The sequence below is a fragment of the Ochotona curzoniae genome, unplaced genomic scaffold (assembly GCF_017591425.1).
Source record: "Ochotona curzoniae isolate NIBS_2020 unplaced genomic scaffold, NIBS_Ocur_1.0 contig_3520, whole genome shotgun sequence".
In the NCBI taxonomy this organism is placed as follows: domain Eukaryota; kingdom Metazoa; phylum Chordata; class Mammalia; order Lagomorpha; family Ochotonidae; genus Ochotona; species Ochotona curzoniae.
The window spans coordinates 19,967,816-19,984,677 of NW_024465894.1; the positions used below are offsets into that span (position 1 = coordinate 19,967,816).

The window sequence follows — 16,862 nt, forward strand, 5'->3', positions numbered from 1 at the left end:
TCTCTTAATAAACCATGCAAGGGAGGCTTGAATCCTGGGGATGTCACCTTAACATTGAAAAGCAACCCTGACATTGAAGCACATTTATCGTGTTAAGCAAGCATTCTGCAGGTTGGAAATTACAGACGAGGTTTATGAGTAGAGGGATTTGAGCCCAAGACTGTGATGAAAGTCAAATACAAAAGTGTTTTCATGATTTTTACTCACTTGCTCTTTAGTTTGCTCATTCATTCGTTCATTCATTATGATTTCACTGAATACCATGTCTTACACTCAGTGCTGGGCTCAAATGCTGATGCTTAGAGGTTTTGAAGAATACTGGCAATAAGCAAGTAAACCAACACAACCAAGTAATTACTGATGGTGGTAAGCACTAAAAAGCAAAGAATAGCACTCTATCTCTGAGGATCAAACAAATGATGGAAGAAAGTAGTAAGGGTAGACACCCAGGATGGCTCACTGAATGAACATCTGAGTGGGTGAAGGATACTCAGATGTTTGGTGAAACAGTATGTCTAGCAGTACCAGTGAGGCTGCTCCTGCAAGGGACCAGCTTATGAACTGGTGCTTGAAGGAACACAGACAGCCCTCTTCACAACCTCATTTGGGCCTTGAGGGCCTGGACAGAATAAAACAGCAAGGGAAAGATGAATGGGCTCTCTCTGAGTTGAGCCATCCAACTCCTCCTGACCTTGGACTTCAGGGCTTCTGGCTATGTTGCCTCCAGATGCAGGCTGGGATACGCAGAGTCAGCACCTCCTCCCCAACTCTCAGGTTTCCTGACTCCCACTGAACTGCCACCCAGCTCTCCGCGTGCCAATCCCCACCACCAAGTCTCATCTTGGAGATATTTGCATGCGTGCTGCTTCTTCTGCTTCTTTGGAGATCCCTGACTGCTGTAGCATCTCCCATAGGACTTGATAATACTAAACAATCAATCTCAGTTTCTGAAATTCTAATCTAGATGGACATGTGTTGGTTATCTGATAACCCTATGTCAATCTGAGATAGCCATGAGACTTGCATTATTTGGTGAAGCAAATATAAAATAAGCAGAAGCTGATAGTGTATTTGCATGTGGGGGGTGTGTTTCTCTCATTCTTGGAATCCTATGGCTGTTGCATCTGTAAAGAAGAGACACGTGGACCTGTCAGCCACACTGACATGTGAGTGAAGCTGTGCTAGGTCATCCGGCCACCAACCAATCTGGCAGCTGGCAGCAGGTGCCATACAGCTGGCCCTTGGAATTGTGAATGGAATAGATAGTGTAGTTTATTGAGCAGCATAAACTAGTTGACACACCCAGATCCAAGTCTCAATTTCCAACTACAAGGACCTGGAAAGACCTTTCCCTACCAGGAACCGTCTTTACCAATGAATCCTATCAGTTGGTATATCAGTACCCAGCTCCCTCGTTTCTAGGATTGGTTCACTCTGAGGCACATATTCCGCATGGACTCCCAATTTCCCCATGAGATGAAGCCCCAGTTGCTGACAGCAATAGCTGCTAAATAGCATGCAATGTATCAACTATCACACCCTTCATGTTTCACTTCTTTTCCCTGTGTTCCATCCCCTTCTCTGGCCTCACATCTCTTGTCTTCTGGACTGGGAAGTCAATCCCAGACAGGGTTTCTGGTTTTGGAGAGTAAGGCAGCTCTCAGTGGCCCTGGAAGCCTCTCTAACTTTGGTCCCAAAATTAATGCTGGAGAAACTCCCAGGGGGAGGACTGATCCTGAACTACTGAACACCTACCAGCCTTCTCTGCCCTCGTCTCTGGCACACCTGCAGGGGTGTGGTGATCTTCTGAGAACTTGCAGCACCCTCAAACACTGATGGGTTATCAGGGTAGATCTAATTTGGGCCAGTCATCCATGCTGAGTAGTCTTCTTCACCTATATAGGGCTATATCTTCTCCCTGGGTCCTGGCACTGTCCTCGGACCCCCTTTCTCTGAGACAATACCTAACATTCAGCCTGGGACCTTGTTCTCTTGTCCTATCTTACCCTATCTGGCTCTGGCAGGCACTTCTTTAGGCTTGGCTCTTCCAGGAGTTCCACTCTGTCTAGAGAAGGCTGAGACTGACTTATGCCAAGATTTGTTTTAGATTCTCATAATGTACCCTAGGAGTCCTCCTGGTGGCATCCCAGCCCATCCCAGAGGTGTAGGGCACTGGGCTCATGGCTGTTACCCATACTTGCATGTTTTCTTACTTACTGCTGCTTCCTTTAGCCCTCATCTTTACCTTGTGACTTTCTCCGCAAAGCTGCATTTCTGACAATGCTCCCACGGAGACAGTGTCCATGGCATGATGCAATCTGCAACAATGGAGGCTTCAGGAATTCTAACTCATCTAGTATGTATGGACCAGCTGATGGTATTCCCAAAATGGGAGCAACAGGGAGTCAGGATCCAAGATCAGAGACACATAATCACTCCGTCTGCAGTCACCACCCACCTGTTCTTACATCCAGAGATGTTTATTTAGAGCTGCCCATATACTTAGGAAGCACACAGTCCAGTGGTAGAAGCAATCCATGAGTCACCAGCGTGTGACTTCTGTGAGGGAAAATATACAGCTTGCAGAGAGATGTAAATACAAAAGTCGAGTGGATCTGAGGGGAGGAGTCAGGCAAAGTCGGCCTGAGATGGGGTCCTAGATTGAGTGCCCAAGCTGGAGACCCTGGGTGGGATTCAGGTGCATGCGAGTATGCAGGGAAATGCTCCCAGAAGAAATCAGCAAACAGTTACAAAAGCAGGGCAATAAAGGGGAGGCAGGGTCCCCCGGAGGGTGGCAGCCCCGTCCCACGGGGGATATTCTGCCATGGAGGGTGTGGTTTAGGTTTGGTGCTGCCGCCAGGCACCTATGGATACTGGAAACTTTCAGGTACCTCTGGCTCTCTGGGGACAAGTTGAATCCAGTAGCCCAATGACCATGCCCCAAACAAGGGCCACAGAGATGAGGTTCTTTTTTTTTTTTTTTGGAAGAAGATCCCAGGGAAGCCGAGGAGAAGCACACTGACCCTGTGAAAGGGCTCAGTGAATTCCATTTTCCATTATTTTTTTAGTGGTTGGTAATGTCCCTCACACATAATATAACTTATGATGAAATAACTTCTTAAATAATATAAGATATATCTTAGTGTGTACCCTACAATAAAACTGGTTACCAAGTACTATAGCTATGGTCTAGGTTATTCTAAGTTTTTATTGGTTTTGGGAATAATCTATTAATGTATTCAAAGTAGGTATTTTAAAACTGGGAGATAAAGAAAGAAAAAGAGAACTATCCTCTACTGGTTCGCTCTCCAAATGTCTGCAATGTCCAGAGCAGGCCCCAGGATGAAGCCAAGGCCAGGGCACTCGATCCAGGTCTCCCACAGGGTGACAGGAACCCAATCACTGGTGAAACCACTTCTGTTTTTCAGTGTCAGTCTTAACAGGAAGCTGAAGTCGGGAGCCAGAGCTAAGTACAAACCAAGTTCCAGAGTGGGACATAGGTATGTGAACTGGCATCTTAACCACTAGACCAACTGCTAATCCTATTGCTAAATTTTCAACACATAATGATTATACACATTTATGGGATCAAATGTGAGGCACTGATAAACATAGTTACTGTGTGGTGATTAAATCAGGGTAATTATCATATCCATCAATTTTAACATTTATTGTTTGTGGTGAAAACATTCAAAATCCTTTCTTCTAGCTATTTTGCAATACATAATACAGCATTACTAACTATAGTCACCATGCTGTAGAGTAGAATTACTCTGTCACTCTGTACCTGTTAGCCACTAACTAAATGTCCTTATCAGACAAAGGAAAGCTCATCAAATCCTCTCCTTATACAGTAGAGGTCCCCAGAGCCCACCTTTGTAGCTACAAGGAACATTGTACCTTAGCCTGCATGGCCAGGGTCTACAGCCCCAGCTCCTGACAGCACAAAGCCAACTTGCCATGTCCCTGGATTTTCATCCTCCCCTCTGTATGGCTCCTGCTGAAGAGCATTCCCTTCCACGCAGGTTCTAGGCTCAGGTTCTAGGCCTATCTCCAAGGCCAAAGCTAGTTCCTTCAACACCAATCCTGGCAGGTAACAATGCTCAACAGACAGCAAGTGATCGATGTGACTACAGGGCCATGACTTCAACGCTATCAGCATGGCTCTCTCCCAAGCCCCCTGTGCCCAACCAACTCTGAGGTTATCAACAAAATCCTTTCGTATAGGAAAGATCAGCAAAACTCAGTGGTTGGCATCTCACTTCCATCTTAGACTGTTCAGGGCAAAGTGGTTTTAAACAACAGACATTTCCTTCTCTCAGTTCTGTGGGGTTGAAGTCCAAGATCCAGACACCTGCAGATTTGGTCTGGTGAGGGCTTGCCTTAAGGCTCTTATGGGGAAGGGGCAAGGCAAATCCAAGGTCTCTCTTAGAGACACAAATCCCATTCACAAGTGTCCCACCCCACCTGTGTAACCTGGTCTCCCTAAATCACCTTAACTATGACACTGCTTAGATTAGACTTCAGCATTAGAGTTTTGGGGGAGGGCCCAGCATGATAGCCTAGCAGTTAAAGTCCTCGCCTTGAACGTGCTGGGATCCCATATGGACACTGGTTCTACTCCCAGCAGCCCCACTTCCCATCTGGCTCCATGCTTGTGGCCTGGGAAAGCAGTCCAGGATGGCCCAAAGTCTTGGGACCCTGCAGCCACGTGGGAGACTCAGAAGCTCCAGGTTCCTGGCTTCTAATTGGCTCAGTTCTAGCCGTTGCAGCTGCTTATGGAGTGAATCATTGGACGGAAGATCTTCCTCTCTGTCTCTTCTCCTCTCTGTTTATCAGCCCTTCCAAAAAAAATAAGTAAATCTTTAAAAAAAAAAAATTAGGGGAAATACACTCAAAAAAACCACTGCAACTTTTTTTCATTTCTAGATCTCTCTCAGTCTCCGTTAAAGACTCATGTTGATTCCTTCCTACCTTTTTGTGCATTGAGGTCTTCATTCCGATGAACACCGTAGGGATGCAGAATGCAAGGACTCAGGGGGCTGAATTCCCAGTTCTAGAAAGAAATGGAGCAGAGATGGAGATTTTCTATAAGATGTCACCCTCCTTTTCTTCATCCAAGAACACAATGTCAGGAAAACCCTTGGGTGAAGTGGGTTTCAATTCTAGTTCTGTCTCCCAGCCAAAAGTGCTACAAGTCTGACAATTTTCAGCAATTGATCCTACCACAAGCTACATATGCAATAATTGTAAGGCTGGCAAATCAACTAATCAAGCATAAGAAATGGGTTCTAATTAGGTAAAAAGAAGAGAGTCCAGGGGACAAGGAATGCTCAGCTGCATTTGTCCAAGAGCTCCGAGAGTGTATCACTCATCAGACCCCAAAGAGGTCCAACCCAGGAAAGACGGGGAGAGAACCAAGCATTAACAATAACAGAGCCCCCAGGCCCCCTTCCAAGTCAAGGCAGGCAGATCAGATAACATATAAAGGAAAAGGTCCCCTTCTATTGTCTACATGCTCAGCCCACAATGCTCCAAGACAGATCTTTTAAATAAGTATCAGAATTCCAGAAAACAGGGCAAGCTCGTTAATAATGGTGCGATTCAGCCACTGTTCCTCCAAATAAATACATTAGAAATGTCATTACTCTAATCAGATTAGCTGTTGTCCCTTGTGTTATGCCTTGAATAATCAGTGAAATCCTCCTTAGTGGACTTGGCAAGTGTATTGTCTAGAAATGCACAGACAAAATGGTGGCTTCCTAGTATTTTTCCTCTTTAAAGAAGTTTCTCGAACACTTTTAAAATACATGGATTCGCTCCCACCAACAGGCAACTTCACTCAGCTGTGTTCAGTTCCATGATTTGCAGCACCAGGCTGTCAATTTTCATGTTGCATCTTGTTATTTATTACAGCAATTCTCATCTTTTACAGGAACAATTGATTATGACAGGTTAAATGTCACTATCTTCAAAGCTAACCCTCACAGATTAGCAGCTACGTCACCTCTTGCACACTTACACTTGAAAATATGAACCACAGCTCATAACCACATTATGCACTGGGCTGATTCTTCTTGTCAATAATGCCTATAAACACTTTTTGTTGGTAACTGGCTCTTTACTCCTCTGAACCAAACAGCCTCTACCCATTTGAACTGGGCGACGGCTTGGATCTTTTGTAAGTAAACTGAGACCTAGTGATGAATTTATGTGCTATCATAGCCACATTCATGATGTGAAGGTCATTTCAATTTAAGGCTGCTTTGTTATTTGGGATTCAACATTTTAAAAGTCATAATTCTTAAGAGGAAGAAATACTGCAATTGTTTATTAAACTTTCCTATAAAATTCTCTTTTCTGCTGTAGAACATTTAGCAGCATTAATGCTGAATAAATAATAAACATATATACCAAACGAACACCTTGTCTCTTGGAGAACAGAGGCATACACTTGCACACAACATTAATCATCCATTTGAGATGAGGACTTTTGGTTCTAAATTGACTTTTTTTTTTTTTTACTGTGTGTCTGAAATCACTTGACCTTTCCTAGGATGCTTTTCTACTATGAAATAATCAACAGCCATTGTGATTTATCCATGTGTACAGAAAAGTTAGGAAGTAAGTTGAAGATTCACTCAATAGCAGTTCCCCCAAAGCAACACAGACCCAGTGGCACTGGCCTCCCTTTTCTATTCCTGTCTGAAAAATTCCATACATTCAGTCCATGTCCTGGTTGCTCCACCTCTGACCCCACTCCCTGCTAATATGTCTGGGATAAGCGGTAGAAGATTGCTCAAGTCCTTGGGCCCCTGCCACCCCTGTGGGAGACCAGGATGAAGCTTCTGGCTCTTGCCTTTGGCCTGGCCCCGCGCTGGCCATTGTGGCCACTTAGGATGTAAATCAGTGGATGTAAGATGTCTGTCTCTGTAACTCCGACTCTGAAAGCAAACAAATCTCTAAAAAATAAGACAAAGAAACCACGCCTCTGCCTCCAGCACAACCATTGGTTAGGGGCTATCCATAAGCATTCCCACAGACACTGGCTCACTCGTATGGTTCCTGGTGCATTTACTGCCCGACCCCCAAAGAGCTTGTCCCTTCTCTCTCTGGTTGTCACTTCAGAAACCTAAGGACATGTTTTCCAAACCACCACAATGAATTCTGTGGACAAGTCCAAAGTCCAAGCTGCTGCCTTATTTTGAAAGTGATGAAGACATTTGCCAGAAGCAGTGCTACCTTGGCGTTGAAGCAGCACAACTGTGTATTCCAAAGGTGTCTATTCCAAAGTGTGACAACCATAAGAATGACTGGGAAGGGCTGACCAGGACATTCACTCAAATTAGTAGACAGGAGATAAATCGTTATCACCTATACAGACTCTCCCAGCTGGACTTATAAAACAAGGTTCATGAGAGGCTAAAAATAAATTCCACCCAGACCTCAGACAATTCAGCATTTATCTCGCCCTTTCCTTGGGTCTAAATAAGTCATTAAGTTTCTTCGGAGTCCAAGAAGGCTCCTCATTATGATGTTCCCATAAAACCAACTTCCTGCTGCTCCGACAACTGTGGATAATGGCGCCCGAGACATGGAAGTTTGAATGCACACTGATAAAAATCAGGTTTTCTGCATGCAATGGATATTAAAAAATACCAAACTTTTATGATTTTTTTTGAATGTTAAGCAGCGGCTGCAGGGCTGAGGTGACCTCGCCGTGTGTAAGGTGGTGAGTAGAAGACAGGGCAAACATCCTCCCGTCTGGCATCTTTAATAACTTGTCGGCACAAGCCTTCAACCAGTGTGGTCTCCCAGCCGCAGTTGTGTGGGCGTAAACACTGCTCAAAAGCAGCAGCTTTGTCACTTGCGGTCAGCTCTCTTTGGCCCAGCCTCCCCAGAGGTACAACCCAACCAACTCTCCTCTGGGGTTCCCTCCTGACACAAAGTGAATCTAAACTCAAGAACAAAAGTCTTCATATGTGTCCTTGTATGTCAAGGATTAGCACTATTGAAAGCGTTCTCTATTATCCGCTTGTCACTTCTTTGCTACTTAATCTCTTTCTTTCTCTTGCTCAATGGCCTCCTCTTACTTTCTTTGCTGGGGAAGAAATAAGAGGGCTTTCCCTGCACACCCCTACTCTTTCTCTCTCACTGCCTTTCTCTTTCTCTCTCTTCCCTTTTTAAGGAACTTAACCAAGTTAGAGGCCATGTCAGTCTGACCACCTGGATGGACAGGCAGGCGCTGTTGGCCCAGCACCCCACGGACAGCCAGCTGTGCCATTGTCCCCCCAGCCAGCTTTGTGCAGGCCCTGGTCCCAGGATGGGCCTGGCTCTGCTGACAGTCACCTCCCGCCTGGCCAGTGTCCTGCTCCGATTGTCCTCAACTTCCCTTATTTAATGCTGTTTGGCAAATTATTAAGGCCTGGAAGTCTATTAATCACAGTTCACAGCCCATGTAAGGCCACACAGGGGAGGCAGAGCTGGGCGGGGAGGCCCGCTGGCAGGACTGAATGTGTTGAAGGGGCTGGCCCATTCACATCCTTAACGAGATCATTACTGTTAACTAAATACACTCCCGGCCTCATGACCCTCCAGGGAGGCATGTGGACCCATTTGGGACATCAATAGGGTCTCACACCCCATGCCACTGCCCTCCAGCACTGGAAGCTAAACCAGGATCAAAAGGTGCCCAGCCCTGCTCCACCGCCTCCCCAAGCTTCAGGCTCCTGAGCGATGCCCTTGGAAGGCTCCTGGCCTCTGCCCAGCACTGCGGTGGGCAGGATGCGGCCAGGCCAATTCTTTAGTTGACTTGGCACAGAGGTCTCTTCTGGGGACCCCCTGGGAGAATGAGCTAACTGGCCCCAGTCCAACCTGCCCACAGCTCTCACGGAGTCCAGAGACAGGCTGAGCATCCCTGAGTGGCAAGCACAGGCCCAGCATTGTGCATGCTGTGATGTCAGGGAGCAGAGCTGAGCACCAGGGCTTTTGGGGCCCTTAAATATGGTGTGAGTCCCCTCAGCTGGTTCTGCCTAGGCAGAAAGATCTGTACTCATGGAGGTGGAAGACAGCCATGTGAACCCACCCTCATAAGCAAAGGTAAAGCGTGTGTGGGAACATGTTGTGTCAATGTGCATGAATGAGTGTGTACATATGTGAGAATCTGTACAAGCATGAGGATGTGTGAGAACATACTTACAAATATGTGAATGCGTATCTGTGTGAATGTGTGTAAGCTCATGTGTTCGTGTATTATGTGTACAAGTATGGGCATGTGTGTTTCTTACATGTGGATGTGCATTAGTGACTTCATCATGTGTGTATATAAGTGTATGAATAAAATGAATCTGTGAATGAGCTTATATGTATGCGACTATTGTGTGAGAGGAACATGTATGAATATGTTGAACATGTGTAAGAGTGTGTATTAATGCAGATAACTGTGTGTTGGGAGTGTGTGTGTGCACCTGGGTGTGGGGGGTAGTCATGAATGTGTGTGTATATACACACCTGTGTGTCTGGGAAATGCTTATCTATCTGGGTTAATTGCTCTTCACTGGCAAGTCACATGTAAAAATTCCACTGCCTGGCTGGCAATGGCGATCCCCGTGTGGTGTGTTGGGAACTGAGATATTCTAGGGAAAGAATGAACCAGCAAGCAATTATTTCTTAGCCATATTTTTTCTCTTTCTTTTCAAAAGAAATGGTGAAAAATTCAATTCAATCTCCAAAATAACAAAGAAACATATCCACATATCTACGTGCATTACTTTTGTTAACCATTTATTCTGGCAGAAAATCAAACCACAGAATATTAGCATTTAGGCCTATTTTCTTTTTAAATCTAAGGGGTCCATGACAGAAGCCTATTTCTGGTCCTGTCTCGCATGTTTGGTGTGGCTTTCTGCCTCCTTATGAATGGTATCACTCCTTTGAAGGTATGTAACCTAGAATACATGCACATGGTGTCTGAGAACTTGGATTTCCCAACCAAAACCTCAAGTCCAGAGTCTCTGCATTTTAAATTTCCACCTACCTTCAATGAGGCATTGAAACCCTGTTAAACCTGAACAGTCACAATTCAAACAAAACAACCCTGTCGGGGCATCAGAGCGCAGGTTCGAGTAGCCAGCTTTCCCTATTTCCTGCCCATGTATCCTGGGAGGCAGCTGACAACAGTACAAGCTCTTGGGTCCTTGCCACCCACATGAGAGTGGGAGCCCCTTGATGGAGCTCAGGCCTCCTGGTATCAGCCCGGCCCATCCTTGCCTATTGGGGCGGCATTTGAGAAATGAACTACAGATGAAACATCTCTGTCACTCCCTGGCACTTTGTCTTTCCAGTATATGAAAAATAAACTTTTTTTTTTGAGAAAACTACATATTGGAGAGAAGACAAGGTGAAGTGGCAGGTGATGACTGAACAAAAGAGCACACAAATGAGATAGGCAGGCTAGTGTCTGGCTTGGCAGGTAAGATGCTGGTTAAGATGATCAGGTCCTACCCTGGAGCGTCCAGCTCTGGCTCCCAACTCCAGCTTCCTGCCAGTGTACATCCCAGGAGGCAGATGTGTCGGCTTCAGTGACTGGGTGAGTGGTTCCTGACACTCACAAGGGAGACTTGCATTGAATGCTTAGATCCGTGGCTGGCATCTGGGGAGGCAAGCAGGGCACAGAAGCTCTCTTGTCTGTCTGCCTTTCAAAAGTAATTACTTAATTAAAATGCAGACAGAGCTGGTGGCACATTTCATAATTGACTCCACCACAAATGCAATGCTTGGGCCCGGAACAGCCAGAAGGTTTACGGGTTGGGTCTTGTTTCTAGCAAATTATTCGGCATATACTTGTAAGATCTAAATAGGTTTCTGCTAGAATTCTTTCCTCCCAGCCTGAAAGAGGAACCATACTGGCAGTGGGAGAGGATTCCTTTTCTTGACTCAGCAGTGCTTGTTCGGGTTCCCATTTGCTCACTGCACTTGCAGCAGTCCTAGGAACTGCTCACAGGGATCAGCACTTGAAGGTCTCTGGCAAAAAACAGTAGCACCCTCATGACTCTAGACAGCAAACCACGTCTGTGTCTTCCATTTGCGTTCTGGGCATGAACACACTTAAAGCTAATCACCAGAGGCCAGATGTGCAAACGCCAGGAGGAACACAGGCAGCCCCACTCTGGCTTCCTTGGCCCCAGGAAAGAAGTCCGTGGGGGCTCTGTTCTCTCCAGTGCTGGACTAGGCACGGGTTAGGTTTAAATAATGCCTGGCCACCACCTTTATAAAGGCGAGAGGGTGTTCGGAGCTCAGTGAACATGGCTGGTAGAGCATGCGGTTTCTCACGGTCTCCCCTTGCACCCATGCCTGGGAAGTGCCCATGCAAGGATCTTGCTGAGCATCTCACTATGAACATGGTTCCACCCAGTTTGGGAGAAGGTGAGCTTCTGCAGAAAGTGCTCCTGTGTTCTGACTGGTCAGGATCAGCCTCGCCAAGGACAGCAGCCTAGAACTGGGACCTCCCGTTTACGCACTGAATGGTGGATGATGGGCCTTCAATTCCTCATGGCTCCGAAACTGTCTCCAGCACCACTCATGTCTTTCTAATCGCAGCAAGCCATATAAGCCGTAATGTTTTCAGTTGGATAACCAGCTTGGCCAGAATCTAAAACTGAAACCCTGCCCTACCCAAACTTGAAGAGTCTTATTCTCAAAGGAGACAACAGAGCGCTAATGGCCGCACGAACCATGAAATTACTCTTTTGCCTGGCTCTCTCCACTCAACTCCATGGGTTGGCAGAAGCTTCTTCCAGCAGCAAGTCCCATTTGCTTTAAACAATTACTTAATGAAGATCAAGGTTTTCATCAATGAGTAGCTTTCCCCCCATGACCCTGCAAGGCAGTCATTCTTCGGAGAGTGATGGCATTTTTTAAACATTAAGCTGGCTTCCTCTCTCCTCGCCTGACCACCTCCGAGGAAACAGCTAAACCAGAACAGATAAGAGGAAGAGTAAAGGGTTTTCATGAAATCCCTTTCAAGTTTTATCTTGGGCCTAGGAATTTTCATGAAGTAGAAAGACAATTTTCAGGTTCAGGGAACTGGAATATAATTTCGGTCAGTGTTTTAAGAATGCAGCTTTATCTGAGTCGGTTGATTATTTCATAATGTGCTCCCCCTTCATCTCATGCCAGGCTCCTCTTGCTTAGTTTTGCTGGTGTCAGACTGGCCTTCTTCCTGTTTCTTAGACAGTCCATTCATGGCTGATCTGACCCCAGGGCCCTTGCATTTATTGTTTCCTCCTCTAGTCTTCGCCCGACTTATCCACGGCACTTCCTTTTCCATCAGATCTCAGCTCAAACGCCCCCTGGCGGAGGACTTGCTGAGGTTCAAGCAGCTCCCATGCCACACTGTTGCCTTGGAGACATCACTGCTGCTTTAGATTTGTTTCACCTGGTTCTTTGTCTTTTGTTCATTATCCACAACGAGAGACTTCTTCGCCAAGAACCAAAGTGCCCAACACACAATAGGTACCTGATACATATTTGCTGGTGGAACTCCACTTGGAAGTTAAAAAAAAAAAAGCTCTTAGGCATTCTTGTTTCTCTTTTAAGATTGTATTTTCCAGTGGTATCAGAGAAATTAGCACACTGGATTTGCTCCCTGGGGTCTGTACATTTAAAAATGCATGTTCATCTATCTATTTAGTATGTATATACATAATCTCAGAGTCACTCACCTGTAGCAATGAAATGTCCTTGGCCTTGCATTTAATACACGTAGAATTATACACACTTCAGATTACTCCTACTAAGGAATCCATGGAAACAGGTGTGCTCCAAGGTTTGAAGGATTGTTTCAGAACTTCATTCTACCAAGTTTTCCCTCCTCTCCTCCAAGGAGCTTTCCACACAATATACTGTCTCCCACGCAGAAGTGGGAAAAACAGCACTTTAGGCCATCTCCAGCAGGTGCAGGCCAAACTTGTCCACTCCCTCCCTGGGGTTATACCATATGTTTGAAATATGGCGAACCCTTATCTGTTTCTCTATAGTCATTTTAAGTTTTTTCCTTATCCTTTCATTGAATCATTTTTCTGAGTGTATGAAAGTTAACACGTTTCAAACGTCTACCCCTGCCCACTCCCATCCCTGTATTGCATTGTCAAGCTTTCCACTTTGTTCCCCATCCCTCCACCCCATTCATACCCCACTACCCCTTTAGTGCTGTTCTAATGCATTCCTTAGATGTAGTTAATTAACCTTCAAAACTGTTAGTTTATTTTTCCTGTATTTCTTCATGCAAAAAAAAAAACCTAAACACAAATAAATCAACAAATAAATGCATATTTTACCTTTTTCCCCTTTTACACCAAAGGAGGTACACTGTGGATACTCTTTGCAGTTTGCTTTTCTTCACTGAACAATGAAAGCCACTCCAAGGCAGATCGCAAGAATCTTCCTTGGTATCTGTCACAGATGCTGTACTCAATTGCACATACGATCATCTATTCCAATGCTCTCCTGAGATTATGCCTCAAAATGGGTTTTGATATTTTAAAATTATAAATAATGCTACCATGAATTACCTTCTGCATGGGTATTATGTTCTTGAGAGTAAATTCCTACACTGGGCATCACTGGTTACACGGAATTTTGTTAGCTGTTACTAAGTTTCTAAGTTTCCCTCCTAAAGAACTGGAACAATTTGGGTTCTCACTGTTGTACTTCAGAAGGTCTACTTCCCAACCAGCCTCCTACAAAGCCAGCTGTGGAACTTTTTTTTTTTTTTTAAAGATTTATTTTTATTATTTTTTCATTGGAAAGGCAGATATACACAGAGGAGAGACAGAGAGGAAGATCTTCCGTCCGATGATTCACTCCCCAAGTGAGCGCAACGGGCCGATACTATGCCGATCCGAAGCCAGGAGACTCTTCCGGGTCTCCCACGCGGGTGCAGGTTCCCAAAGCTTTGGGCCGTCCTCGACTGCTTTCCCAGGCCACAGGCAGGGAGCTGGAAGGGAAGCGGGGCTGCCGGGATTAGAACCGGCGCCCATATGGGATCCCAGGCGTGCAAGGCGAGGACCTTTAACCACTTGCGCCACCGCACCGGGCCCCGGAACTTTTTTTTTTTTAAATGCTTTCCAATCTGATGTGAAATGGTGTTTCAATGCAATTTTAGTTTATGGTTTTCTGTTTTTACAGATTTATTCATTTATTTGAAAGCAGAGTTAAAAAGAGGAGGAAGGAGACAGAGTGAGAAAGGCAGAGCGAGAAATACTTGGCACACTCTGTTTCACTCTCCCCGTAGCTGTAATACTCTGAGCCAAGCCAAAGCCAGGGGCTGAGAACTCCATCCATGTCTCCCTCAGGGACTCAGGTCATCCTCCACTGCCTTCCCAGGCACATCAGCAGGAAGCTGGATCAGAAGCAGAGCAGCCAGAATTTGAATTGGCTCTCTGAGATGGAATGCTGGCATCACAAGCAACGGCTTAACCAGCTGCGCAACAACAGGGATCTTGGAGTTTTCTTAAAATAACACTGAACAAATTTTTCACATATTTAAAGACCATTTTGTATTGCACATTGTTAATGAGATTTGCTCATTTTCTATTCAATTTTTGTTTCAGCTGTTAGAAACTTTCTTTAAATTAAAGATACCTGTCTTTTGTATAGGTTGAAAATACCTGATTCCCTGTGGCCATCTGCCTTTTGGCTTTGATTTGGTAAATCTTTTCAAGCAAACTTGCAGGAAGTTTTGCACAGCCACAGTGATGAATCCTGTCCTCACAGTCCCTGCACTGGGGGATACAGCCCAAGTCCCTTCCCTGGTGCCAGGTGACAGAAGACTCCTGGCACCTTCTCCATGTGCTTTTGACATTTCAATTTCCACATCCAGATCTCGGTTCCTTTTACATTATTCTTTCTTATGGAAAATTGTTTGCTGTCCCAACACAATGGATTATACAGATTTTCTATCTTTCTTTTTAAAGATTTATTTATTCTTACTAGAAAGGCAGATTTGCAGAGAGGAGAAACAGAGACAGATCTTCTACCCTCTGGTTCACTTTCCAAGTGGCCGCACAGCCAGACTGTGCTGATCTGAAGCCAGAAGCCAGGAGCTTCCCCTGGCCTGCCCACATGGGTGCAGGGTCCCAAGGCTCTGGGCCATCCTCCACTACTTTTCTAGGCCACAAACCAGTGCCCATGTGAGATCCCAGAGCCTGAAGTGAGTATTACTCAAATGTGCCATTGTGCTGTGCCCACAAGTCCCATTTTTCAAAATGACTCTTGGGAGTAGAGGACAAATTTTAACATCTTCCACTACCATATCCCTGATACCAGACAAACCCCAAATGGAGAACACGCCCATTTAGGGAGCCAGGAGTCTCAAGGAGCTGTGTATTCTGTCCACACCACAGAGCAACCTTCCCTGCTCAGACTTGGGCTTCTGTTGGGCATCCTGAGACTGTAGGTCAAGTTCAGATGACCAGTGGTCTAGAGGGCAAAGGGCTCTGAGGTCTGTGGCTCGGCAGTGACAATCATCTGAAGGCTGGGTTGTACCCAATCACAGTCAGAATTTCAATGATTGTCTTTCCTGAAGTTCCACCCTGGACAGGCACTTCCAAGACGTGATCCCCTCTCCCTTCCCACAGCCCTGGGAGTTTTGCACAGCATTCCATCCACTCCACTGATGATGCACCAAGAAGCTGTTACTTGCTGAGAACACATAGCCCATGCTGGAATCAATGGTGGAGCTGGATTCGAATCCAGCACCCATTTTCCTAGTTAGCAAGTCTGCTCCCTGATGAGATTAGCTGCCAGTTGTCCCCAGTTTAGTAAGAAAGAATATCCGATGAGCTGGGGATGCAGAATCATTCACATCCTTGCCCATTTGTATCTCAGTTTCAGGTCTGTATGGTTAAACCCATACCTGGCAGGAGGGTCTAAAACAAATCAAAGACTTGAACTGCCTCAGTCATGTCTTCCAAGATAACTGCTCTGTGTTTACCAAAGATGATACAATATTAAATAGAAAAAATTATTTCCTAGGTAGACCAGGTGCGAGATATAAATTTAAAATGCAAATGATGTGAGCTAGCTACACTTAAAAAGTCCTGGGGTATAGCTGACTAATATTAAATACAAAATGTCCTTCTCTCACTAGCATTCATTTGCCAGTCACATTGCCGGTTAAAGTAGTCATTTTGAAAGCAGTAATTCATTCTCTACAGTCCTTCCTTAACACAATTTTCAGCCTGCAATTTAGATGATAGGAAAATTACAACCTCAGTGCACTATATTATGTGATATAAATGTTATTGCAATTAAGCCTGCTAGGAACACACATACACACATGCGCACAGACCCAAATATAGCTGGTCCATGACTCAGTCCAAGTTAAGTCTAATGGTCCATGATTCATTGCCTCTGAACCAAGGGATTCCATTAGGGCAGTAGGATATGGGGCCAAATAGGTCTTGACAGCAGCCACAAGACCAAGTTTGGATAAAAATTAGGTGAGTGGGAACAAGCAAACATGACCAAAAAACCGAATTTTACCTTCTTTTGCTCAGACAAATACTACCAGGATTACCAACCAGTTAATCTTTAAAGCAGGAACTTTAGAGTAATCCAAGATGTTTTCTCTCAATTCCAAAGGCAACCAGGCACCACAACCAGAACATTCTAAAGCTTAAAAAAAAAATGCTTGCTTTTACCCTGGCATTAAAAAAAAATTAGGAAATGCCAGAACAGGTTCCCAATTTTTCAGATATTAGATGGTGCTTATCCAATTCATTCCACCTAACAACTGGCTAATCTCCCACTCCTGAGTGCTAGCATCCCGTATGAGTGCTGGATCACGTTCCAGCTGCTCC

At 45.2% G+C, this 16,862-nt stretch overlaps 1 long non-coding RNA gene across 1 annotated transcript in view; it reads right to left on the reverse strand.

The window, feature by feature from the left end:
* Positions 1 to 16,862, reverse strand: part of LOC121157476 — a 61,565-nt gene that overhangs the window by 19,855 nt on the left and 24,848 nt on the right. Inside the window, exon 2 of the long non-coding RNA XR_005884029.1 lies at positions 4,975 to 5,056. This is a non-coding gene — a long non-coding RNA (uncharacterized LOC121157476). The remainder of the gene's footprint in view (positions 1 to 4,974; positions 5,057 to 16,862) is intronic.